The sequence below is a fragment of the Amia ocellicauda genome, unplaced genomic scaffold (assembly GCF_036373705.1).
Source record: "Amia ocellicauda isolate fAmiCal2 unplaced genomic scaffold, fAmiCal2.hap1 HAP1_SCAFFOLD_193, whole genome shotgun sequence".
NCBI lineage: Eukaryota > Metazoa > Chordata > Actinopteri > Amiiformes > Amiidae > Amia > Amia ocellicauda.
In genome coordinates, this window is record NW_027102756.1 from 44858 (window position 1) to 70030 (window position 25173).

At 42.6% G+C, this 25173-nt stretch overlaps 10 non-coding genes and 22 pseudogenes across 10 annotated transcripts; all 32 read right to left on the minus strand.

The window, feature by feature from the left end:
- Window positions 1-14258: 14258 nt before the first annotated feature.
- Window positions 14259-14377, minus strand: LOC136724736 (uncharacterized; annotated as a pseudogene).
- A 212-nt stretch (window positions 14378-14589) lies between these two features.
- Window positions 14590-14708, minus strand: LOC136724741 (uncharacterized; annotated as a pseudogene).
- A 215-nt stretch (window positions 14709-14923) lies between these two features.
- LOC136724737 (uncharacterized) lies at window positions 14924-15042 on the minus strand (annotated as a pseudogene).
- A 216-nt stretch (window positions 15043-15258) lies between these two features.
- Window positions 15259-15377, minus strand: LOC136724738 (uncharacterized; annotated as a pseudogene).
- Window positions 15378-15589: 212 nt separating this feature from the next.
- Window positions 15590-15708, minus strand: LOC136724745 (uncharacterized; annotated as a pseudogene).
- Window positions 15709-15923: 215 nt separating this feature from the next.
- LOC136724771 (uncharacterized) lies at window positions 15924-16042 on the minus strand (annotated as a pseudogene).
- A 215-nt stretch (window positions 16043-16257) lies between these two features.
- Window positions 16258-16376, minus strand: LOC136724802 (uncharacterized; annotated as a pseudogene).
- A 213-nt stretch (window positions 16377-16589) lies between these two features.
- Window positions 16590-16708, minus strand: LOC136724747 (uncharacterized; annotated as a pseudogene).
- Window positions 16709-16922: 214 nt separating this feature from the next.
- On the minus strand, window positions 16923-17041 carry LOC136724773 (uncharacterized; annotated as a pseudogene).
- A 548-nt stretch (window positions 17042-17589) lies between these two features.
- On the minus strand, window positions 17590-17708 carry LOC136724778 (uncharacterized; annotated as a pseudogene).
- Window positions 17709-17925: 217 nt separating this feature from the next.
- On the minus strand, window positions 17926-18044 carry LOC136724776 (uncharacterized; annotated as a pseudogene).
- Window positions 18045-18263: 219 nt separating this feature from the next.
- LOC136724760 (5S ribosomal RNA) lies at window positions 18264-18382 on the minus strand. The gene has a single exon (XR_010807231.1). It is a non-coding gene; the product is annotated as a 5S ribosomal RNA (ribosomal RNA).
- Window positions 18383-18599: 217 nt separating this feature from the next.
- On the minus strand, window positions 18600-18718 carry LOC136724758 (5S ribosomal RNA). The gene has a single exon (XR_010807229.1). It is a non-coding gene; the product is annotated as a 5S ribosomal RNA (ribosomal RNA).
- Window positions 18719-18935: 217 nt separating this feature from the next.
- On the minus strand, window positions 18936-19054 carry LOC136724746 (uncharacterized; annotated as a pseudogene).
- Window positions 19055-19264: 210 nt separating this feature from the next.
- LOC136724792 (uncharacterized) lies at window positions 19265-19383 on the minus strand (annotated as a pseudogene).
- Window positions 19384-19599: 216 nt separating this feature from the next.
- Window positions 19600-19718, minus strand: LOC136724765 (uncharacterized; annotated as a pseudogene).
- Window positions 19719-19939: 221 nt separating this feature from the next.
- LOC136724753 (5S ribosomal RNA) lies at window positions 19940-20058 on the minus strand. Its single transcript, XR_010807226.1, has one exon. It is a non-coding gene; the product is annotated as a 5S ribosomal RNA (ribosomal RNA).
- A 226-nt stretch (window positions 20059-20284) lies between these two features.
- LOC136724781 (uncharacterized) lies at window positions 20285-20403 on the minus strand (annotated as a pseudogene).
- A 210-nt stretch (window positions 20404-20613) lies between these two features.
- LOC136724784 (5S ribosomal RNA) lies at window positions 20614-20732 on the minus strand. Its single transcript, XR_010807234.1, has one exon. It is a non-coding gene; the product is annotated as a 5S ribosomal RNA (ribosomal RNA).
- A 220-nt stretch (window positions 20733-20952) lies between these two features.
- On the minus strand, window positions 20953-21071 carry LOC136724767 (uncharacterized; annotated as a pseudogene).
- A 220-nt stretch (window positions 21072-21291) lies between these two features.
- On the minus strand, window positions 21292-21410 carry LOC136724756 (5S ribosomal RNA). Its single transcript, XR_010807227.1, has one exon. It is a non-coding gene; the product is annotated as a 5S ribosomal RNA (ribosomal RNA).
- A 211-nt stretch (window positions 21411-21621) lies between these two features.
- On the minus strand, window positions 21622-21740 carry LOC136724800 (uncharacterized; annotated as a pseudogene).
- A 210-nt stretch (window positions 21741-21950) lies between these two features.
- LOC136724796 (5S ribosomal RNA) lies at window positions 21951-22069 on the minus strand. Its single transcript, XR_010807235.1, has one exon. It is a non-coding gene; the product is annotated as a 5S ribosomal RNA (ribosomal RNA).
- Window positions 22070-22289: 220 nt separating this feature from the next.
- On the minus strand, window positions 22290-22408 carry LOC136724761 (5S ribosomal RNA). The gene has a single exon (XR_010807232.1). It is a non-coding gene; the product is annotated as a 5S ribosomal RNA (ribosomal RNA).
- Window positions 22409-22632: 224 nt separating this feature from the next.
- On the minus strand, window positions 22633-22751 carry LOC136724782 (uncharacterized; annotated as a pseudogene).
- Window positions 22752-22970: 219 nt separating this feature from the next.
- Window positions 22971-23089, minus strand: LOC136724772 (5S ribosomal RNA). The gene has a single exon (XR_010807233.1). It is a non-coding gene; the product is annotated as a 5S ribosomal RNA (ribosomal RNA).
- Window positions 23090-23313: 224 nt separating this feature from the next.
- Window positions 23314-23432, minus strand: LOC136724783 (uncharacterized; annotated as a pseudogene).
- A 221-nt stretch (window positions 23433-23653) lies between these two features.
- Window positions 23654-23772, minus strand: LOC136724793 (uncharacterized; annotated as a pseudogene).
- A 216-nt stretch (window positions 23773-23988) lies between these two features.
- Window positions 23989-24107, minus strand: LOC136724740 (5S ribosomal RNA). The gene has a single exon (XR_010807221.1). It is a non-coding gene; the product is annotated as a 5S ribosomal RNA (ribosomal RNA).
- Window positions 24108-24331: 224 nt separating this feature from the next.
- Window positions 24332-24450, minus strand: LOC136724785 (uncharacterized; annotated as a pseudogene).
- A 221-nt stretch (window positions 24451-24671) lies between these two features.
- On the minus strand, window positions 24672-24790 carry LOC136724794 (uncharacterized; annotated as a pseudogene).
- Window positions 24791-25006: 216 nt separating this feature from the next.
- LOC136724757 (5S ribosomal RNA) lies at window positions 25007-25125 on the minus strand. Its single transcript, XR_010807228.1, has one exon. It is a non-coding gene; the product is annotated as a 5S ribosomal RNA (ribosomal RNA).
- Window positions 25126-25173: the final 48 nt, after the last annotated feature.

Sequence of the window (25173 nt, forward strand, 5' to 3'; positions counted from 1 at the left end):
TCTCCTGCGGTTTGGAAGGCGCTGTTCGGGACGTAGGCATTGGGGGTTGCGAGTTCCACTCTCCGTGGTCCCCTGCGGGGTGCTCGGCCCGACAGTCTCGGCTCTGTTATTCTGTGCTGTAATATCTCGGTTCTCTCTCACCTTAAATTATACAAACCATGAACTATGCATGATATACTAACACTTTTAAACCCAACTCTATTACTATAAAAAACATTCTTACCATCAATACATGATAACGCATTTACTAGCTCTTCCTCATCAAATGGACCCCAGTCAGATGCCATTATGAAGAGTGTGTCCCTTCATATATTATATTGGATGTGTAAAATTAACTGCTTGGAGCGGCTTATTTATGGGGGGGCAAAATGGTATTTCATAATTTTTCTAAGAATCACACAAAATTGTATTCCACATAACATACCAGGAAACCGCCAAAAATGTTGTTCTTATTACAGAATTCAGTTGGGGCGGTATGTTGGGGTGTCTATTTCACTCCGATAAAGTTGATCTCCAACAGACATCTGTATCTATGCGTGCTATGGTCATGGTCTCACGTTCAAAACAACGTGTACACACTGGGTGAGGTGACCATTTGGAGAGATAAATTGTTATCACATATTTGTTATGGACACGAGCCTAATGGGTACAAATGACTGTACCCACGTGGCACCCATACACGCACCCAACTCCGCCCACACTCCTCCTCCTCTGTAGAGCCACTGCCCCCCATTTACCCACGTGTCCCCACACACGCCCCCAACCCCACCCACACCACGCCTCCTCTGTAGAGCCGCCGGCCACCATTTACAGTATAAAGAGCATGCTGGTAAACACAGAAAACATGTCACCCGTTCGGGACAGAACAGGTCTGCGGTAACTGGTGGAAACCCCCATAGCGCACTATGGCTACACCAGCTAAGAAGACACCCCCTAGCGACCACGCTGCTGATGAAGATGCGGGGGCACCTAACACAAAATTAAGATGGTCAGAAGACAGGGACCCAAAAGAGGTAACACTTTATTTTACTTTAAAAACGTGTTTAGAATATTATTATTAATTTTAAACGTATGCCGGTGTTTACATGCTGTTAGGCCGTATGTGTGTATATATAAATTTCAATGCAAAGTGAATTTAAATGCATGTTTTCTTCTTTGTATGTTTATCAAAAGAATAGTGTCAGCGCTCCTCCTCCGAGCCCCAGGGATGCTCTCCCAATGTCTGATGAAGACGAAGGTGTCAACACTGGTGATGAGTCTGAAGATGATGACAAGGACCATGAACATGGCAGGGAGGATAAAACCTCAGACACTGATGATGGAGTTGGACCATCAATGGAAAGAGAGGTAAATATAGAGGTCCTACAACTGTGTATAGTTGTGTACTTCTTTACTGACCGACACACATTACAGTTTTAAGTGTTATTTTCTTTTCTCTTCATTAGAATAGTGGAGTACCAGACACCAGTGATATGGATTCCTCTGTCAACTCTTTAAGACCCCGAACAAGATTGAACATTGCATGCTTCTGTTCTTGCCTTGCTAGAACCCACAAGAGTTTTGATTCAGACAGGGAAGTTCCGAGATATAATTGTAAAAACTATGATGATCATGTAACACTAGTGATGACACACACCATAAAGGGCATTATTGCGCTAGTGTTACAACATTGTATTGGCCGTGAATTAGTTGATAAGTGTGAGGCCTGTCTGATAGGTGACCCCAGCCAAGCACAGCATCTCTGTCTAACTTTAGATCACGAGCAAGGGAGTGTCTGGAGTAGTGTCGCTCTTATATGTAACAAAATAAGTGTCACCCACTTTCTAAATGTTGTGTTATGTGTTGCACGTGCCCTATGTGGGCTATGCATCACCAGACAGACTGAGAAAGAAGTGAAATCTCTTTTGCATAGCTTAGAAACATGCACTCTACCTTCGAGATGGTTAAGTGACTTGTTGGAAAGTGTAGATGAGTAAGTGATACAATTAATTGAGAAGGTTATAAATAACAAGCCTTATAAGATGTTTTACAAATTTGTTTTGCAATAAGACATTATATATATTTTTTCCAGAGAAAGAAAACTCCTGCTGCCGTGGGTTTATGTATACGTATGTTTGAGGAATCTCTGCTTGAAGATGCCATCCTCACTCTAATAGCTCACAAGTTTGGTGATTTGTATGACACTAGTAATCCTAATGTGACATTGCTGGTTGAGGATATTGTGAAAACAGTGGATGCCCTCCCCAACATGCTCAAGAGAATGCTGTATAAAGATCCACGTCCTGGTGTACCTGCTTTTACAGCTGTTCAAAAAGTTCTCCAGAGTTCTTTTGGAAACACCATCCCTATCATGACCAAGTCCAATATATATGTGTGTATTTAAAACTTGTATTTTTTAATTTACTAAAACAGTATCATAAGACAATATAACCTTAAAAACACAGTTTATGCTATAAAACATTACACCTCCACACAAGCAGGGTGAGGTACACTCGGACCCTCACCATGATGGATGTCACCCTAGCAAAATGGCTACCATCTTACCAAATGACCTATGACCTTACAAATGGTAACAAAATGGCTCCCATCTTACCAGATGACCTATGACCTTACAAATGGCTGACATCCAATATGGCCGATATCATCCAAGATGGCTGACAAGGGAGGGTAAAAGGGTAACCCTGGGGGTGATGGGAAGGAGAGAGAAGTTCCGGTTCAAAGGTGGGGGTAACCGGAAGGTGAGGTGGGCCTTCCGGTCTATGGTACGTAGGGAGGGCGGGACTTCCGGCTGTCAAAATTGTAAGTGATGCTGCCATCATACCGTTTGACATTGTCTCCAAGGTTCTCATCGTGAATAACAAACAAAATTCAAACTACCTTCTGGCCTGACCTTCTAGCTTGACCTAATCTTTCTTAAGTATACAAGAGAGAAAAACAGGTGTGAGAAAAGAATTTCTAACTTTCCTTCCATACATACATACATACATACATACATACATACATACGGAAAATAAATAATAGAATTTTGAATCACAATAAGATGTTATCAAGTACAGAAAAAGAAAATGTAATAAAATGTGATCTTAAATACATACAAATAAAGAAAATTGGTTTACTATTTCCAGATTCCTTTTTTGAAATACAATGACATGCATTACAAATGAGTATTTACATTATATTTACAGCCGGTGCTCGTGTGTCACTGTGTCCCTCAGGCTGTGGTAGGCGCTGACATATTGGGCAGCCAGGGTGGCTGTGTGTCCCTCCCCCAGGAGGACTGACCGTTTTTCTTTTTTCTAAGTTTTGTCACAGGTTGGGTGGGCATCCATTATGTTGTTACAGAATGTGTCCCTTATTTTGGGCTAAAGCTTTCCGTGGAGGGGAACGTGGATCAGTTTGTACCATTTTTGGGAAGATCTGCCTTGTTGGGGCGGAGCTGTGATCCAGGTGAACAGCAGATCGGGCATAGGTGGGCATGTGGGCAGAGGAGTAGGAAGGCCGGTCAAGCAAATAAGCTTGCTAAGGTACGCAGCAGCAGCAAGCAGCCCCCCCATCCAGCCAGCCAGCCAGTCTGGCTAGCAGTGACTGAGTGGTTGACAGACGGCAAGCAACGGAATGTACGTGCTCTGTGATGTCATAGCAGTCAGCTGAGAGAGGCTCGTGATGTCATCGCTGAGCTGTCTGTCTGTCTGTCTGTCTCTCTCTCTCTCTCTCTCTCTCTCTCTCTCTCTCTCTCTTCCTCTCAATTCAATTCATTTGTATTGTCAAAGCAATTGGACATACATACATACATACATACATACATATATATATATATATATACATACATACAAACATCCATACATGCTAGAAAGTCATTACTATGTTATCTTAAAGGCTAACTAAGCATAACATATATCATTATAGAACAGAGTTCATAGGTCAACACATGGTTTTAGGGAACAGGCTCGTAGGTCATACCGTTTGACATTGTCTCCAAGGTTCTCATCGTAAATAACAAACAGAAATCAAACTATCTTCTGGGCTGATCTTCTAGTTTGACCGTATCTTTCTTAAGTATACAAGAGAGAAAAACAGGTGTAAGAAAATAATTTCTAATTTTCCTTCTACACATATATACATACATACATACATATGTAGCGTTATGTTGGGTGTATTTGGATAAGAGCATTTGGGCTCTGAGCTGAAGCACGGATCTAAAGAAGACCTCTCCCCCCCCCAAAGTTATCAGATTTCCTTAGCTCATCAGCTTGGAACTGGTTTGCATCAAAGTGACAGTTTTGGGGAGGATGGCACCGAGAAGAGGCCAAATAGTTTGGAATTCTGCTATGAGATGTCTGGAGAAAGGGGCCTGTAGGTGATAAAAACTCTTTGAAGTGGATGAGAGCCGAAATCCCGACATAGAGCTACGAACCCGGGCCAACCGGCATTTCCAAAAGATGGCATGGATTGACATCAGTCATAAATCAAGCCCCCCTCCAATAGGACACTGGGGGCTGAAACCGAAATCCAATCTCAAGAACTCAGGGACCAATCACCTACTGATCTGACAGACTTTAAGGAACAGCGGACAGTCTTTCTCTCTCTCTTTCTCTCACCTGAACCAGAAACTCGCTGCCACAGCTCAACCTGTAGCTCTGTTGCCAGAACCGGAATCAGAAACCAACCAAGTCTTTGCCGGCAACAGAAGAGTTAAACTGGGAGAAGGAGATTGAGCCGTACGAAGAATTCTTTTAAAGGACTTTATTAAATAAATAACTTTACAGACCCACCTGATCAGTGGAGTTTTACAGCTGGACAATTGACTAAGTCGACTGAATACGAAAGTGTCAGTCACTTAAATAGCTATTTGAGTCTTAAGAAACTTGACCCTTGGAATAAACAGGGCCCTGCTTTCCTCAAAGACTTTGTCTTCAAGTAACTACGGTGGAACCCTGCTTACAAAGAAGATTTTGTGCACAACCTTGGAGCATTCAAACCAGTGGAAAATCTGTTTGGAAAAGACTCTACATTCCCGAAACCCCAACTTACAGGTGCATCGACTGAGTGGAAGTTCTTGGACAAAGCCGAACCAGACTGCCTTTGTTCCAAACCACACAGACCTCGTGCCGAGTGCTGTTATCTGAGCCCGAAGGCAGAGAGGCCTCTCTGCGACGAAGTTCACATAAGTTTAACAGTTTGGAGTTTGTGATTCATGACATTTGAGAAATCAATTAGAAATGTTAATCTGTGATTCATAACTCTAGAATGTGTAATATCATTTAGTTTTCTTAAATATAAATGTGTGTTGCATTAAACTGTTTTGTTGATAATTTTAGAAATAAAATCTGTCAACCCCGAGAAATATCTTCTCATTCCTGTTTAACTGTTTAGTCTGAAATTGACACAAGTTAATAGACATTAGATTATTGGTGGCCCTGCCTATCCTTAATCATTGAATAATAATCAGTTAAGGGAAATTGTGGTAACAAATAGGATCTTTCTCGGCACCTAAACGTAAATGAGACTGATATATATATAACGAGAAGTTACCCGACATAAAAACTAACCTGCGTAGTTATTTAATGTCTGACTAATAATACTAACGAGAGACTCACCTTCGTCTTACTAACCGGTATTGTAGTCAATGTGTTTATAACCTTTTTTGTTTAACGATTTGTTAAACGGAATGTACGTGCTCTGTGCTGTCATAGCAGTAAGCTGAGAGAGGCTCGTCATGTCATCGCTGAGCTGGCTGGCTGGCTGGCTGGCTCTGTGTGTGTGTGTGTGTGTGTGTGTGTGTGTATGTGTGTCTCTCTGTCTGTCTGTCTGTCTGTCTCTCTCTCTCTCTCTCTCTCCCTCTCAATTCAATTCATTTGTATTGTCAAAGCAATTGGACATGCATACATACATACATACATATATATGGAAAATAAACAATATGTGTACATCTCTTTCGGCATTAGTGGTGCCCTCACAGATGTGCAAGTTACATGACAGACAGACAGACAGACACACACACACTTTCACACACAGACAGACAGACAGACAGACAGACACACGCATATTATGGGTCTTTGTTGGGTAGTGAAATGGGTAGCATCAGTCGCAGTGTGGGTAATGTCAGGGAGCCAATCATAGTCCCCATTATTTGCATATCGTGGCGCAAAGCATTCTGGGAAAAGCAACTAAACCCGTTTAGTCATGTATTTGTCCATAGTTTACACATGAGATGAAAGAGACAGTATGACGTATTGAGCACCTGGGATTCCTCATGTGTATGTGAGGGGCAGAGGAACCGGATCCCAAGTGTGCGTCCCAGGTGCTATAGGTTTCAAAGCATGCAGGGGAATAGGCACCCCACCCTGACACCTACAGAAGACTGGATAGGGAGATATAAATAGCAATGGGGAGACTCTTGTACTTGGTGTGGCTCTATCCATATAGTGGGGCCAGCAGCCACTTAGCAGGTGCAGCAATAGAAGCTCAGCCTGGGGAGACTGGATTTAGCATTTCCTCTCCATTTTGATAACTATCCATAATCATTTCTGCAAAATACTTCTATGATACCTATGTATGTTTTTTACTTGTACTATATTATACTATCAAGTATCAGTGTACACATACAATTTGACCTGTTACATTAATACAGAGGCCACGGAAGGCCAGATCACTAATAGCCACTGTCCCCTGATATTACACTTTTTCACAATCACTTTGGCACTCATTTCAGAACCTTGATGTCATTTTTCAAAACTCTAGACACTAAACTCACACCCGATGATCAAAATGCACATTTTTCAAAACTCTAACACTTTTTTACAATTGCTTGGATACAATACACATCAACCTCAGATCATTTGTTCATTGAACTAAAATGACACAACTTACATCAAAGTATTACCATTTCAAAATGCAATTCACACATTACATCTGAGATCACTGTCTATTCATTTCATTACAGAGATCTAACTATCAATTGATACAGCTGCTCAAAATGATAAGTGACTGTTGCATTACTCTTAATGCATAGTTTTATGGAAACTGACAAACAGTATTCCATGTTTCGATCATGAAAGTTTCAGGATAATGAGATCCATTGACACCAATAACCGAGGAGCATGGTTTCTTAGGGTTACCATAGACTTGACTGTGTCTTCTTGTTTGTGAAGGAACAGGACTGTGTTTTCCTGTCTGGGTTCCCGCAGGCTTAAGTGGGTTTGACCTACTATTAGAAAAAAAAAAAAAAAAAAGGAGCGCTAATTAATTGTTCAATATCTGATACGCCGGTGATAATATAAAATAACGTGTTTATAGTTCATAGAAGTTTATAGTGTTTATGGTAAATGAAGAAAAGTCATTAAGTTATATACAAGTTCTATAAATGCAAACATTGAAAAGCATGTTTGTTGTTATTCCTATATAGGATTTAGTATTATTTGTGTTTTCTTGTTTTTTGCTATGTTTTCTCCCCTGTCGTTTATTGTTATTTTGCGGGCTTGCACGCCTTGGTTGTTGTGTACAAAACGATACATAGAAAATGGGAAAACGTGTTACTGTGTGGGAACAGCTCTAGTAAGACGGGCGACCCGCCACTTAAAGGTACACATGTAAGGTACATGTATGATAACTATGGAGTGAAGCGGTGCGTTTGACTGGACAATAGGTGACAGAAAATTAAGGTTTCCAGAAGATGGGACTTTTGATTCAGATAGACTTGAGCACCTAAAAACGGTTCTGCAAAATAGGAATACAAAGCATTAAGAAATGAGAAACCAAAGCTAGCTATCTTAAAACATTTGTTAGAGAAAAGAAAGAAAAGACAACAGGCATAATTCAATCTGAATGCCCCGAAGACAAATTAAAAATATATATATATATATGTTTTTCAGTATAAATGACAGTCCTCAAGATACTGAAGGAAAATTACTAGATAAGTAATAAATAAGGGTAGTTTGAGACACTGCAGGTCAATATGACATGCCAACCAAAACCATGGTATCTGAATTTACTATGGATATAAATTAATATGTGTCTCTTTGTATGTTTGTACGTTTTCAGTTTGCGCAAGGTAAATGTCCATATTTTGACTTTTTCATGTACTGTATAGTCCAGAATATGACTAAGAGAGTCATAAGTCACAAATAGTTACAGAATGATAGCTAAAAAACGCCAGTTAAATATGTTGTAATAACAGACCTACAAGAAAGTCAGCATTTAACTGTACACAGAATGCTATTGCAAACAGAAATAATAATACAAAATTAAGTTATTTAAATAGGTCTTACGAATACAGAAGTTAAAAGTAACATGTTAGAAATGGAATTAGAGCCAAATTTAGAAATAGGAATCCGAGGCAACCACAAACATTCGGTGAAGGTTTCTTACATATTGATAAATAGATAACCAGATACTCCAGGAAATTAACGATGTGCTCATTTGGAAGCTATGAGTTCCACAATGAAGAGTTTTTAAATCCCTAGTAATAGATCCCTAAATACAATGTGTAGGTAAGAAATTAACTATTGATCAGTTCAATCTGGATTCGGGAACAGTTCTTCTGAACCTGTACTGGTGTAGATTGGACTTCAATAGGAGGAAGTGACACAATAAAGACATGAGCCGCGCAGGAGGACAGTCTTAGTGCCCACGCAGGTTCTTAGTTGGGGAAATCATTGACTGGACACATTTTTTGAAAATGTGCTTTCCTGAAGTACCTGGACATCATTATTGAGATCAATGAAAAGGCTTATTTTCCAAAGATTAAATACATTCATTAACTACAATAATGTAGTGAAATGTATATAAATAGTAATAATACAAATCGATCAAATATAACTTGCATTTTCTTGTAAGAAATTAGGAATAGGAGAAAGAACAGCTGTTGGGATGCAGTGCGATGTTATCCAAAATTGAAAGCGGTTGAGAAAGGAGAGTTTGTTCTGTGTGAGACAAATGTACTGCCACGAGAGACTCTGATGGTGATTGACTGGAATATGAGGGAAAATAATGAAGTTACTACAGGTATAACTAAAGGTGTAACATAACTAATTTAATGAAACATAGTCATGGCAAGTTATAAAACTGTTTGGAAATAGTCCTTTCACAAACAGAAATACCCTATCAATTAGGAAGAGGGGGGCAGGGGGCAAGGGCCGTATGTGCTCCTCTGCTCCCCCTGTTCGCCTGAGCAGACAAGCAGCCTGAGATGAGAGAGAGAGAGAGAGAGAGAGAGAGAGAAGTCAGAGACAAGGCAGAGACTGTAAGTACGTGTAAGGGTTCATAACTTATTACAAACAGAGCAAGAGTGTAATGAATGGTAATTTACACTGCTTGTATTAATAATGATAATAATATTGATGTTGATACAGACGAATACATCACATACTAGATGACAACCGCATAAAACTAATAATAATGAAAATAGGAATAATAGGAGTATGGAAATAATTTCAAATTATGGTTTATTGGTAAAAAATGAATTGAGAAACAAAGATTAATAACTGCCATCATTTACCCAACTACTATTAACTATGGTGTTGAAGGAGCTGCTGTAATAGTTATTGTAATGTTCTCAGGTATTTAAGTTAGATAAAAGGACAAAGATAAGCACATTGTTTTGAAACTTTGACAACTCCACACAAAAAGAGTATCTACACTAGGAAGTAAAGCTGATTCAATAAACACAGGAGATATGATGCTGCTGACGACAGCTGAGTGCTGTACTGAAATAATTTGATAAATGAGATAAATTGGAATCAAGATTATTATTATTTTGAATTGTCCCTTTACTAGAAACCTTATAGATTGTGCGAATGTCAACTAATGTGATAGAGATGCCTTTTATAAGGACGATCTCTGATGTTGTGTGAACCACACATTGTGTCTTCAGACTGATTTATTCCACATGGCAGATATGCATATTATGAATCGTGTCCTGAAGGAACCGATGTCTGACCCATATGGAGAAGATGCTGGTGTTCTTGTTGAGACACAGTAGGCCGAGGGCGCGGCTTTAAAGACAGCCTCACAGCAACTTGAACAGACCAATGCTGAGGTCCACTACGCTGAAGTGATGCTTGACTCAGTGGAGAAATAAGTTAAAATACTATAATTAAAGGTTTTCCAGATTATAGGAATCTACAATATATTGTGAAACTGCTCAGATGACGTCCGCAGTAGCACATATTCTTCTATTGATAGTTTAATTTATAATGTACTATTAGTGGAGATGTCACATTATTCAAATGAATAGAATGACAGCCATGAAGTCAGAATCAGTCCATTGCCCTTCACTTAAGATTTGTACAATGTATAATGTTTATAAATCAAAACGCAACAAATATATGTACAATACAGTTTACAAACTGAATTTGTAAAAAAGAATGTTTTGCTGACTTTTGTATTCTCTTTGAAGCAACAAAATGTATGTGTTATGTATGTCGTAACTAGGGTTTGACTTTTATGACCTGGGGCTGGATGAAATTTAATTTGAGATGCACTGTAAAAGCTCCAGGAAATTGCAACTGGCCACTGCACCTTCCATAAGAGAGCTCAAACATTTGCTAATGCATTGGTTGCCTCACAGGCACTCTTTCCCTGGTTTGCCCATGTGGCGCATGGTGTTGGCCACACGGGCAAAGGGGGGATGTGTGCATCAGTCTTTTAAATTGGTTTGCCCCAGGTTTTATAGTAACAGCTTAGCAATATTGTAGAACTTGCCACATTTGTCAAGCTCATAATCCTGCAATATGCAAATAGATTGTGTTCAAAAGCTTAAATGTTGTGGATATGAATATATACTTGTAATAATATATAGGTGTTCTAAATGGGTTGAAGCCTATCCCGTAGGAAGGCTGAAGTAGTAAAAGTAGCAAAAATACAGTTAAGGGATGTTATATGTAGATTTCGCATTCCAGGGAAATTTCCAGTGATAGGAACACTCACTTCACTGGGACAATAGTGCAGGAACTATGCAAAGCCCTGCGAGGTAAACAACATTTTCACTGCCCCATCAGGCTCAGTCAGCTGGAGCAGTGGAGAAACAAAATGGGATATTAAAGAATAAGCTGTCTAATATATGCAAACAAACAGGACTCAAACGTCCAGATCCCCTTCCTATAGTCCTAATGACAATGAAATCGTCAGCAAATTGAGAAAAACAGGTCTTTCTCCGTGTGAGATTATTATGGGATGACTTATGAGACTCTCCATCACTCCTCCATTGTCTGTAAGGGAAATGGACATCCACTTGATGGATGATGCTATGTTGTCTCTTTGTATGGGACTAACACGTGCTTTCGAAGCTGTCCATTCACAGATGAAAGCCGCCCAGACTGAACCATCCCAGCAGGTTTACCACCCCTTCCAGCAAGATGACTGTGTATATCAAAGCACACAAGAGAAAGTCCTCCCAACAGCCCAGGTGGACAGGGCCCTACCAGGTGCTCCTGACCACCCACACAGCTGTGAAGTGCCTAGGAACGACGACATGGATCCACTCCTCACACTGCAAACTTGCCAATCGAGGCGATCAGCACAACCCTGGTGGAGAACAGAGGGATAAAGGAATTGTTCTTCCACATCAGATTTGACATTACTGTATGTATGCAGGCCCTTGTAATTGCTTTTCCAATACTGTCAACTGGTTATTGATGATTGATTTCACATTGTGGTACGAGTATCGAGTGAAATGAGTGCTATCCACCTCAACAACACAGCGATAACATGGAGCCGGCAGGTGATCCAGGTCACAATAGAGGTCAAGCAGTGGGAGGAGGAAGACGTGGTGGTCAAAGGTGTAGCGTAAGGTACACTTATAAAATTCAATGAAAGAAGTGAATTTATAGTATCACCTTATCACGAATCCTGGAATCTTGTAGAACTCATTTTCTGTAATAATTGGATGCAGACACCAATTCCAAAGATATAAATTGTCAAATTTATTCAAAAACAAAGACTAAATGTAGCACTACACTAATTATACAAAAGGGAAAAACTAATTAAAATTCAACTCTAGATCAACAAATCAAAGACAAATCACTTCCGTGACCAAATCAAAGACCATGGGATCGCATATGATAACACACAAATCATTAAACAAAAAAGGTTATAAACACATTGACTACAATACCGGTTAGTAAGACGAAGGTGAGTCTCTCATTAGTATTGTTAGTCAGACATTCAATAACTACGCAGGTTAGTATTTATGTCAGGTAACTTCTCGTTATATATATATCAGTCTCATTAACGTTTAGGTGGAGAGAAAGATCCTATCATTACTTGTTACCACAATTTCCCTTAACTGATTATTATTCAATGATTAAGGATAGGCAGGGCCACCTATAATCTGGTGTCTATTAACTTGTGTCAATTTCAGACTAAACAGTTAAACAGGAATGAGAAGATATTTCTCGGCGTTGTCAGATTTTATTTCTAAAATTATCAACAAAACAGTTGAATGCAACACACATTTATATTTAAGAAAACTAAATGATATTACACATTCTAGAGTTATGAATCACAGATTAACATTTCTAATTGATTTCTCAAATGTCATGAATCATGAACTCCAAACTGTTAAACTTATGTGAACTTCGTCGCAGAGAGGCCTCTCTGGCTTCGGGCTCAGATAACAGCACACGGCACGAGGTCCGTGTGGTTTGGAACAAAGGCAGTCCGGTTCGGCTTTGTCCAAGAACTTCCACTCAGTCGATGCACCTGGAAGTTGGGGTTTCGCGAATGTAGAGTCTTTTCCAAACAGATTTTCCACTGGTTTGAAGGCTCCAAGGTAGTGCACAAAATCTTCTTTGTAAGCAGGGTTCCACCGTAGTTACTTGAAGACAAAGTCTTTGAGGAAAGCAGGGCCCTGTTTATTCCAAGGGTCAAGTTTCTTAAGACTCAAATAGCTATTTAAGTGACTGACACTTTCGTATTCAGTCGACTTAGTCAATTGTCCAGCTGTAAAACTCCACTGATCAGGTGGGTCTGTGAAGTTATTTATTTAATAAAGTCCTTTAAAATAATTCTTCGCTCAATCTCCTTCTCCCAGTTTAACTCTTCTGTTGCCGGCAAAGACTTGGTTGGTTTCTGATTCCGGTTCTGGCAACAGAGCTACAGGTTGAGCTGTGGCAGCGAGATTCTGGTTCAGGTGAGAGAGAGAGAGAGAGAAAGACTGTCCGCTGTTCCTTATAGTCTGTCAGATCAGTAGGTGATTGGTCCCTGAGTTCTTGAGATTGGATTTCGGTTTCAGCCCCAAGTGTCCTATTGGAGGGAGGCTTTATTTATGACTGATGTCAATCCATGCCATCTTTTGGAAATGCCGGTTGGCCTGGGTTCGTAGCTCTATGTCGGGATTTCGGCTCTCATCCACTTCAAAGAGTTTTTATCACCTACAGGCCCCTTTCTCCAGACATCTCATAGCAGAATTCCAAACTATTTGGCCTCTTCTCGGTGCCATCCTCCCCAAAACTGTCACTTTGATGCAAACCAGTTCCAAGCTGATGAGCTAAGGAAATCTGATAACTTTGGGGGGGGAGAGGTCTTCTTTAGATCAGTGCTTCAGCTCAGAGCCCAAATGCTCTTATCAAAATACACCCAACATAACGCTACATATGTATGTATGTATGTATATATGTGTAGAAGGAAAATTAGAAATTATTTTCTTACACCTGTTTTTCTCTCTTGTATACTTAAGAAAGATACGGTCAAGCTAGAAGGTCAGCCCAGAAGATAGTTTGATTTCTGTTTGTTATTTACGATGAGAACCTTGGAGACATTGTCAAACGGTATGACCTACGTGCCTGTTCCCTAAAACCATGTGTTGACCTATGAACTCTGTTCTATAATGATATATGTTCTGCTTAGTTAGCCTTTAAGATAACATTGTAATGACTTTCTAGCATGTATAGATGTATATATGTATGTATATATATATATATATATATATATATATATGTATGTATGTATGTCCAATTGCTTTGACAATACAAATGAATTGAATTGAGAGGAAGAGAGAGAGAGAGAGAGAGAGAGAAAGAGAGAGAGAGAGACAGACAGACAGACAGACAGACAGCTCAGCGATGACATCACGAGCCTCTCTCAGCTGACTGCTATGACATCACAGAGCACGTACATTCCGATGCTTGTCGTCTGTCAACCACTCAGTCACTGCTAGCCAGACTGTCCCTAAGACAAAGTGTACAATACTTCAATTATATCTCCTCCAGACTGAAACAGAGTATTACGAGCTACGATGAAGTTACCCAAGAGACGTATAAAGCTTGCAGCACCTGGTATTTCCAGGAGGTCACCCATCCAAGTACTGTCCAGGACCTGCCCCGTTCAGCTTACGCGATCTGACGAGATCGAGCGCGTTCAGGACGGTGTGGACACAAGCCGAGAGGCCTGGCTGCATGATGTCTCTTAATGGTTGGCGGGTATTGACGGAACTTCCAGCAAAAAAAAAAAAAAGAAAAACGGAGGGAAAAATATCAGTGCAGCAAAGGATGTTGAAAGTAGCCAGGTACGTGTACAATACTTCAATTATATCTCCTCCAGACAGAAAGAGAGTATTAAGAGCTACGATAAAGTTACCCAGCAGACGTAAAAAGCTGGCAGCACCTGGTATTTCCAGGAGATCTCCCATCCAAGTACTGACCAGGTCCTGCCCCGTTTCGTTTCCGAGATCTGACGAGATCGGGCGCGTTCAGGTCTGTGTGTCCGCAAGCCGAGATGCCTGGTTGCATGATGTCTCTTAAAGGCTGGCGGATATTGATGGAACTTCCAGAAAAAAGAAAAAATAAAAAGAAAAATGGCGGGAAAAATATCAGTGCAGCAAAGGGTGTTGAAAGTAGCCGGGTACGTGTACAATTCTTCAATTATATCTCCTCCAGACAGAAATAGAGTATTAAAAGCAACGATGAAGTTACCCAGGAGACGAAAAAGCTTGCAGCACCTGGTATTTCCAGGAGGTCACCCATCCAAGTACTGACGAGGCCCTGCACCGTTTAGCTTCCGAGATGTGATGAGATCGACCGCGTTCAGGACGGTGTGGCCGCAAGCCAAGCAGCCTGGCTGCATGATGTCTCTTAAAGGCTGGAGGGTATTGACGGAACTTCCGGCAAAAAAAAAAAGAAAAAAGAAAAATGGAGGAAAAAATATCAGTGCAGCAAAGGGTGTTGAAAGTAGCCGGGTATGTGTACAATTCTTCAATTATATCTCCTCCAGACTGAAAGAGAGTATTACGAGCTACGATGAAGTTACCCAAGAGACGTATAAAGCTTGCAGCACCTGGTATTTCCAGGAGGTCACCCATCCAAGTACTGACCAGGACCTGCCCCGTTCAGCTTACGCGATCTGACGAGATCGAGCGCGTTCAGGACGGTGCGGACACAAGCCGAGAGGCCTGGTTGCATGATGTCTCTTAATGGTTGGCGGGTATTGACGGAACTTCCAGCAAAAAAAAAAAAAAGAAAAACGGAGGGAAAAATATCAGTGCAGCAAAGGATGTTGAAAGTAGCCAGGTACGTGTACAATACTTCAATTATATCTCCTCCAGACAGAAAGAGAGTATTAAGAGCTACGATATAGTTACCCAGGAGACGTAAAAAGCTTGCAGAACCAGGTATTTCCAGGAGGTCCCACATTCAAGTAATGACCAGGCCCTGCCCCGTTTAGCTTCCGAGATCTGACGAGATGGGGCGCGTTCAGGACGGTGTGGTTGCAAGCCAAGAGGCCTGGCTGTATGATGTCTCTTAAAGGCTGGAGGGTATTGATGGAACTTCCAGCAAAAAAAAAAAAAAAAAGAAAAACGGAGGGAAAAATATCAGTGCAGCAAAGGGTGTTGAAAGTAGCCGGGTACGTGTACAATTCTTCAATTATATCTCCTCCAGACTGAAAGAGAGTATTAAGAGCTACGATGAAGTTACACAGGATACGTAAAAAGCTTGCATCACCTGGTATTTCCAGGAGGTCACCCATCCAAGTACTAACCAGGCCCTGGCCCGTTTAGTTTCCAAGGTCTGACGAGATCGGGCGCGTTCAGGACGGTGTGGCCGCAAGCCAAGAGGCCTGGATGCATGATGTCTCTAAATGGCTGGAGGATATTGACAGAACTTCCAGCAAAAAAAAATGAAAAAAGAAAAATGGAGGGAAAAATATCAGTGCAGCAAAGGGTGTTAAAAGTAGCCGGGTACGTGTACAATACTTCAATTATATCTCCTCCAGACAGAAAGAGAGTATTACGAGCTACGATGAAGTTACCCAAGAGACGTATAAAGCTTGCAGCACCTGGTATTTCCAGGAGGTCACCCATCCAAGTACTGACCAGGACCTGCCCCGTTCAGCTTACGCGATCTGACGAGATCGAGCGCGTTCAGGACGGTGTGGACACAAGCCGAGAGGCCTGGTTGCATGATGTCTCTTAATGGTTGGCGGGTATTGACGGAACTTCCAGCAAAAAAAAAAAAAAAGAAAAACGGAGGGAAAAATATCAGTGCAGCAAAGGATGTTGAAAGTAGCCAGGTACGTGTACAATACTTCAATTATATCTCCTCCAGACAGAAAGAGAGTATTAAGAGCTACGATATAGTTACCCAGGAGACGTAAAAAGCTTGCAGAACCAGGTATTTCCAGGAGGTCCCACATTCAAGTAATGACCAGGCCCTGCCCCGTTTAGCTTCCGAGATCTGACGAGATGGGGCACGTTCAGGACGGTGTGGTTGCAAGCCAAGAGGCCTGGCTGTATGATGTCTCTTAAAGGCTGGAGGGTATTGATGGAACTTCCAGCAAAAAAAAAAAAAAAAGAAAAACGGAGGGAAAAATATCAGTGCAGCAAAGGGTGTTGAAAGTAGCTGGGTACGTGTACAATTCTTCAATTATATCTCCTCCAGACTGAAAGAGAGTATTAAGAGCTACGATGAAGTTACACAGGATACGTAAAAAGCTTGCATCACCTGGTATTTCCAGGAGGTCACCCATCCAAGTACTAACCAGGCCCTGGCCCGTTTAGTTTCCAAGGTCTGACGAGATCGGGCGCGTTCAGGACGGTGTGGCCGCAAGCCAAGAGGCCTGGCTGCATGATGTCTCTAAATGGCTGGAGGATATTGACAGAACTTCCAGCAAAAAAAAATGAAAAAAGAAAAATGGAGGGAAAAATATCAGTGCAGCAAAGGGTGTTAAAAGTAGCCGGGTACGTGTACAATACTTCAATTATATCTCCTCCAGACAGAAAAAGAGTATAAAGAGCTACGATGAAGTTACCCAGGAGACGTAAAAGCTTGTAGCACCAGGTTTTTCTAGGAGGTCTCACATTCAAGTACTGACCAGGTCCTGCCCCGTTTCGTTTCCGAGATCTGATGAGATCGGGCGCGTTCAGGTCTGTGTGTCCGCAAGCCGAGATGCCTGGTTGCATGATGTCTCTTAAAGGCTGGCGGATATTGATGGAACTTCCAGAAAAAATAAAAAAGAAAAAGAAAAATGGCGGGAAAAATATCAGTGCAGCAAAGGGTGTTAAAAGTAGCCGGGTACGTGTACAATTCTTTAATTATATCTCCTCCAGACAGAAATAGAGTATTAAAAGCTACGATGAAGTTACCCAGGAGACGAAAAAGCTTGCAGCACCTGGTATTTCCAGGAGGTCACCCATCCAAGTACTGACGAGGCCCTGCACCGTTTAGCTTCCGAGATCTGATGAGATCGACCGCGTTCAGGACGGTGTGGCCGCAAGCCAAGCAGCCTGGCTGCATGATGTCTCTTAAAGGCTGGAGGGTATTGACGGAACTTCCAGCAAAAAAAAAAAAGAAAAAAAAAAAATGGAGGGAAAAATATCTGTGCAGTAAAGGGTGTTGAAAGTAGCCGGGTACGTGTACAATTCTTCAATTAAATCTCCTCCAGACAGAAAGAGAGTATTAAAAGCTACGACGAAGTTCCCCAGGTGACGTAAAAAGCTTGCAGCACCTGGTACTTCCAGGAGGTCTCCCATCCAAGTACTGACCAGGTCCTGCCCCGTTTAGTTTCTGAGATCTGACGAGATCGGGCGCGTTCAGGACGGTGTGGCCACAAGCCGAGACGCCTGGCTGCATGATGTCTCTTAAAGGCTGGCGGGTATTGACGGAATTTCCAGCATAAAAAAAAAAAAAAAAATAGAAAAATGGAGGGAAAAATATCAGTGCAGGAAAGGGTGTTGAAAGTAGCCGGGTACGTGTACAATTCTTCAATTATATCTCCTCCAGACAGAAAGAGAGTATTAAGAGCTACGATAAAGTTACCCAGGAGAAGTAAAAAGCTTGCAGCACCTGGTATTTCCAGGAGGTCACCCATCCAAGTACTGACCAGGCCCTGCCCCGTTTAGCTTCCGAGATCTGACGAGATCGGGCGCATTCAGGACGGTGTGGCCACAAGCCGAGACGCCTGGCTGCATGATGTCTCTTAAAGGTTGGCGGGTATTGACGGAACTTCCAGCAAAAAAAAAAAAGAAAAAAGAAAAATGGTGGGAAACATATCAGTGCAGCAAAGTGTGTTGAAAGTAGCCGGGTACGTGTACAATTCTTTAATTATATCTCCTCCAGACTGAAAGAGAGTATTAAGAGCTACGATGAAGTTACCCAGGGGACGTAAAAAGCTTGCAGCACCTGGTATTTCCAGGAGGTCACCCATCCAAGTACTGTCTAGGCCCTGCCCCATTTAGCTTCCGAGATCTGATGAGATCAGGCGCGTTCAGGACGGTGTGGCCGCAAGCCAAGAGGCCTGGCTGCATGATGTCTCTTAAAGGCTGGCGGGTATTGACGGAACTTCCAGCAAAAAAAAAAAAAAAAAATAGAAAAAGGGAGGGAAAAATATCAGTGCAGCAAAGGGTGTTGAAAGTAGCCGGGTACATGTACAATTCTTCAATTATATCTCCTCCAGACAGATAGAGAGTATTAAGAGCTACGATAAAGTTACCCAGGAGACGTAAAAGCTTTCAGCACTAGGTATTTCCAGTCGGTCTCACATTCATGTACTAACCATGTCCTGCCCCGTTTAGCTTCCGAGATCTGACGAGATCGGGCGCGTTCAGTATGGTGTGGCCGCAAGCCGAGATGCCTGGCTGCATGATGTCTCTTAAAGGATGGCGGGTATTGACGGAATTTCCAGCAAAAAAAAAAAAGAAAAATAGAGGGAAAAATATCAGTGCAGCAAAGGGTGTTGAAAGTAGCCGGGTACGTGTACAATTCTTCAATTATATCTCCTCCAGACAGAAAGAGAGAATTAAGAGCTACGATGCAGTTACCCAGGAGACGTAAAAAGCTTGCAGCACCTGGTATTTCCAGGAGGTCACACATCCATGTACTGACCAGGCCCTGCCCCGTTTAGCTTCCGAAATCTGATATGATCGGGCGCATTCAGGACGGTGTGACTACAAGCCAAGAGGCCTGGCTGCATGATGTCTCTTAAAGGCTGGCGGATATTGACGGAACTTCCAGCAAAAAAATAAAATAAAAAGAAAAATGGAGGGAAAAATATCAGTGCAGCAAAGGGTGTTGAAAGTAGCCTAGTACGTGTACAATTCTTCAATTATATCTCCTGGAGACAGAAAGAGAGTATTAAGAGCTACGATGAAGTTACCCAGGAGACGTAAAAGGCTTGCAGCACCTGGTATTTCTAGGAGGTCTCCCATCCAAGTACTGACCAGGCCCTGCCCCGTTTAGCTTCCGAAATCTGACGAGATTGGGCGCATTCAGGACGGTGTGGCCGCAAGCCGAGAGACCTGGCTGAATGATGTCTCTTAAAGGCTGGCGGGTATTGACGGAATTTCCAGCAAAAAAAAAAAAAAAAAAAAATAGAAAAATGGAGGGAAAAATATCTGTGCAGGAAAGGGTGTTGAAAGTAGCTGGGTACGTGTACAATTCTTCAATTATATCTCCTGCAGACGGAAAGAGAGTATTAAGAGCTACGATGAAGTTACCCAGGAGACGTAAACAGCTTGCAGCACCTGGTATTTCTAGGAGGTCTCCCATCCAAGTACTGACCAGGCCCTGCCCCGTTTAGCTTCCGAGATCTGACGAGATCGGGCGCATTCAGGACGGTGTGGCCACAATCCGAAAGGCCTGGCTGCATGATGTCTCTTAAAGGTTGACGGGTATTGACGGAACTTCCAGCAAAAAAAAAAAAAAAAAAAAAAAAAAAAAGAAAAATGGATGGAAAAATATCAGTGCAGCAAAGGGTGTTGACAGTAGCTGGGTACGTGTACAATACTTCAATTATATCTCCTCCAGACAGATAGAGAGTATTAAGAGCTACGATAAAGTTACCCAGGAGACGTAAAAGCTAGCAGCACCAGGTACTTCCAGGAGGTCTCACATTCATGTACTGACCAGGTCCTGCCCCGTTTAGCTTCCGAGATCTGACGAGATCGGGCGCGTTCAGGATGGTGTGGCCGCAAGCCGAGATGCCTGGCTGCATGATGTCTCTTAAAGGCTGGCGGGTATTGACGGAACTGCCAGCAAAAAAAAAAAAGAAAAATAGAGGGAAATATACCAGTGCAGCAAAGGGTGTTGAAAGTAGCCGGGTACGTGTACAATTCTTCAATTATATCTCCTGGAGACAGAAAGAGAGTATTAAGAGCTACGATGAAGTTACCCAGGAGACGTAAAAAGCTTGCAGCACCTGGTATTTCTAGGAGGTCTCCCATCCAAGTACTGACCAGGCCCTGCCCCGTTTAGCTTCCGAGATCTGACGAGATCGGGCGCATTCAGGACGGTGTGGCCACAAGCCGAAAGGCCTGGCTGCATGATGTCTCTTAAAGGTTGGCGGGTATTGACGGAACTTCCAGCAAAAAAAAAAAAAAAAAAAATAGAAAAATGGAGGGAAAAATATCAGTGCAGGAAAGGGTGTTGAAAGTAGCCGGGTACTTGTACAATTCTTCAATTATATCTCCTGGAGACAGAAAGAGAGTATTAAGAGCTACGATGAAGTTACCCAGGAGACGTAAAAGGCTTGCAGCACCTGGTATTTCTAGGAGGTCTCCCATCCAAGTACTGACCAGGCCCTGCCCCGTTTAGCTTCCGAAATCTGACGAGATTGGGCGCATTCAGGACGGTGTGGCCGCAAGCCGAGAGACCTGGCTGAATGATGACTCTTAAAGGTTGGCGGGTATTGACGGAATTTCCAGCAAAAAAAAAAAAAAAAAAAATAGAAAAATGGAGGGAAAAATATCTGTGCAGGAAAGGGTGTTGAAAGTAGCTGGGTACGTGTACAATTCTTCAATTATATCTCCTGCAGACAGAAAGAGAGTATTAAGAGCTACGATGAAGTTACCCAGGAGACGTAAACAGCTTGCAGCACCTGGTATTTCTAGGAGGTCTCCCATCCAAGTACTGACCAGGCCCTGCCCCGTTTAGCTTCCGAGATCTGACGAGATCGGGCGCATTCAGGACGGTGTGGCCACAATCCGAAAGGCCTGGCTGCATGATGTCTCTTAAAGGTTGGCGGGTATTGACGGAACTTCCAGCAAAAAAAAAAAAAAGAAAAATGGATGGAAAAATATCAGTGCAGCAAAGGTTGTTGACAGTAGCTGGGTACGTGTACAATACTTCAATTATATCTCCTCCAGACAGATAGAGAGTATTAAGAGCTACGATAAAGTTACCCAGGAGACGTAAAAGCTAGCAGCACCAGGTACTTCCAGGAGGTCTCACATTCATGTACTGACCAGGTCCTGCCCCGTATAGCTTCCGAGATCTGACGAGATCGGGCGCGTTCAGGATGGTGTGGCCGCAAGCCGAGATGCCTGGCTGCATGATGTCTCTTAAAGGCTGGCGGGTATTGACGGAACTGCCAGCAAAAAAAAAAAAGAAAAATAGAGGGAAATATACCAGTGCAGCAAAGGGTGTTGAAAGTAGCCGGGTACGTGTACAATTCTTCAATTATATCTCCTGGAGACAGAAAGAGAGTATTAAGAGCTACAATGAAGTTACCCAGGAGACGTAAAAAGCTTGCAGCACCTGGTATTTCTAGGAGGTCTCCCATCCAAGTACTGACCAGGCCCTGCCCCGTTTAGCTTCCGAGATCTGACGAGATCGGGCGCATTCAGGACGGTGTGGCCACAAGCCGAAAGGCCTGGCTGCATGATGTCTCTTAAAGGTTGGCGGGTATTGACGGAACTTCCAGCAAAAAAAAAAAAAAAAAAAATAGAAAAATGGAGGGAAAAATATCAGTGCAGGAAAGGGTGTTGAAAGTAGCCGGGTACGTGTACAATTCTTCAATTATATCTCCTGGAGACAGAAAGAGAGTATTAAGAGCTACGATGAAGTTACCCAGGAGACGTAAAAAGCTTGCAGCACCTGGTATTTCTAGGAGGTCTACCATCCAAGTACTGACCAGGCCCTGCCCCGTTTAGCTTCCGAGATCTGACGAGATCGGGCGCATTCAAGACGGTGTGGCCACAAGCCGAAAGGCCTGGCTGCATGATGTCTCTTAAAGGTTGGCGGGTATTGACGGAACTTCCAGCAAAAAATAAAAATAAAAAAAGAAAAAAGAAAAATGGATGGAAAAATATCAGTGCAGCAAAGGGTGTTGACAGTAGCTGGATACGTGTACAATACTTCAATTATATCTCCTCCAGACAGAGAGAGAGTATTAAGAGCTACGATAAAGTTACCCAGGAGACGTAAAAGCTTGCAGCACTAGGTATTTCCAGGAGGTCTCACATTCATGTACTGACCAGGTCCTGCCCCGTTTAGCTTCCGAGATCTGACGAGATCGGGCGCGTTCAGGATGGTGTGGCCGCAAGCCGAGATGCCTGGCTGCATGATGTCTCTTAAAGGCTGGCGGGTATTGACGGAACTTCCAGCAAAAAAAAAAAAAAAAAAAATAGAAAAATGGAGGGAAAAATATCAGTGCAGCAAAGGGTGTTGAAAGTAGCCGGGTACGTGTACAATTCTTCAATTATATCTCCTCCAGACAGAAAGAGAGAATTAAGAGCTACGATAAAGTTACCCAGGAGACGTAAAAGCTTGCAGCACCAGGTATTTCCAGGAGGTCTCCCATCCAAGTACTGACCAGGTCCTGCCCCGTTTAGCTTCCGAGATCTGACGAGATCGGGCGCATTCAGGACGGTGTGGCCACAAGCCGAAAGGCCTGGCTGCATGATGTCTCTTAAAGGTTGGCGGGTATTGACGGAACTTCCAGCAAAAAATAAAAATAAAAAAATAAAAAAGAAAAATGGATGGAAAAATATCAGTGCAGCAAAGGGTGTTGACAGTAGCTGGATACGTGTACAATACTTCAATTATATCTCCTCCAGACAGAGAGAGAGTATTAAGAGCTACGATAAAGTTACCCAGGAGACGTAAAAGCTTGCAGCACTAGGTATTTCCAGGAGGTCTCACATTCATGTACTGACCAGGTCCTGCCCCGTTTAGCTTCCGAGATCTGACGAGATCGGGCGCGTTCAGGATGGTGTGGCCGCAAGCCGAGATGCCTGGCTGCATGATGTCTCTTAAAGGCTGGCGGGTATTGACGGAACTTCCAGCAAAAAAAAAAAAAAAAAAAAATAGAAAAATGGAGGGAAAAATATCAGTGCAGCAAAGGGTGTTGAAAGTAGCCGGGTACGTGTACAATTCTTCAATTATATCTCCTGGAGACAGAAAGAGAGTATTAAGAGCTACGATGAAGTTACCCAGGAGACGTAAAAAGCTTGCAGCACCTGGTATTTCCAGGAGGTCACACATCCATGTACTGACCAGGCCCTGCCCCGTTTAGCTTCCGAAATCTGATATGATCGGGCGCATTCAGGACGGTGTGACTACAAGCCAAGAGGCCTGGCTGCATGATGTCTCTTAAAGGCTGGCGGATATTGACGGAACTTCCAGCAAAAAAATAAAATAAAAAGAAAAATGGAGGGAAAAATATCAGTGCAGCAAAGGGTGTTGAAAGTAGCGTAGTACGTGTACAATTCTTCAATTATATCTCCTGGAGACAGAAAGAGAGTATTAAGAGCTACGATGAAGTTACCCAGGAGACGTAAAAAGCTTGCAGCACCTGGTATTTCTAGGAGGTCTCCCATCCAAGTACTGACCAGGCCCTGCCCCGTTTAGCTTCCGAGATCTGACGAGATCGGGCGCATTCAGGACGGTGTGGCCACAAGCCGAAAGGCCTGGCTGCATGATGTCTCTTAAAGGATGGCGGGTATTGACGGAACTTCCAGCAAAAAATAAAAATAAAAAAATAAAAAAGAAAAATGGATGGAAAAATATCAGTGCAGCAAAGGGTGTTGACAGTAGCTGGATACGTGTACAATACTTCAATTATATCTCCTCCAGACAGAGAGAGAGTATTAAGAGCTACAATAAAGTTACCCAGGAGACGTAAAAGCTTGCAGCACTAGGTATTTCCAGGAGGTCTCACATTCATGTACTGACCAGGTCCTGCCCCGTTTAGCTTCCGAGATCTGACGAGATCGGGCGCGTTCAGGATGGTGTGGCCGCAAGCCGAGATGCCTGGCTGCATGATGTCTCTTAAAGGCTGGCGGGTATTGACGGAACGTCCAGCAAAAAAAAAAAAAAAAAAAAATAGAAAAATGGAGGGAAAAATATCAGTGCAGCAAAGGGTGTTGAAAGTAGCCGTGTACGTGTACAATTCTTCAATTATATCTCCTGGAGACAGAAAGAGAGTATTAAGAGCTACGATGAAGTTACCCAGGAGACGTAAAAAGCTTGCAGCACCTGGTATTTCCAGGAGGTCACACATCCATGTACTGACCAGGCCCTGCCCCGTTTAGCTTCCGAAATCTGATATGATCGGGCGCATTCAGGACGGTGTGACTACAAGCCAAGAGGCCTGGCTGCATGATGTCTCTTAAAGGCTGGCGGATATTGACGGAACTTCCAGCAAAAAAATAAAATAAAAAGAAAAATGGAGGGAAAAATATCAGTGCAGCAAAGGGTGTTGAAAGTAGCCTAGTACGTGTACAATTCTTCAATTATATCTCCTGGAGACAGAAAGAGAGTATTAAGAGCTACGATGAAGTTACCCAGGAGACGTAAAAGGCTTGCAGCACCTGGTATTTCTAGGAGGTCTCCCATCCAAGTACTGACCAGGCCCTGCCCCGTTTAGCTTCCGAGATCTGACGAGATTGGGCGCATTCAGGACGGTGTGGCCGCAAGCCGAGAGGCCTGGCTGAATGATGTCTCTTAAAGGTTGGCGGGTATTGAC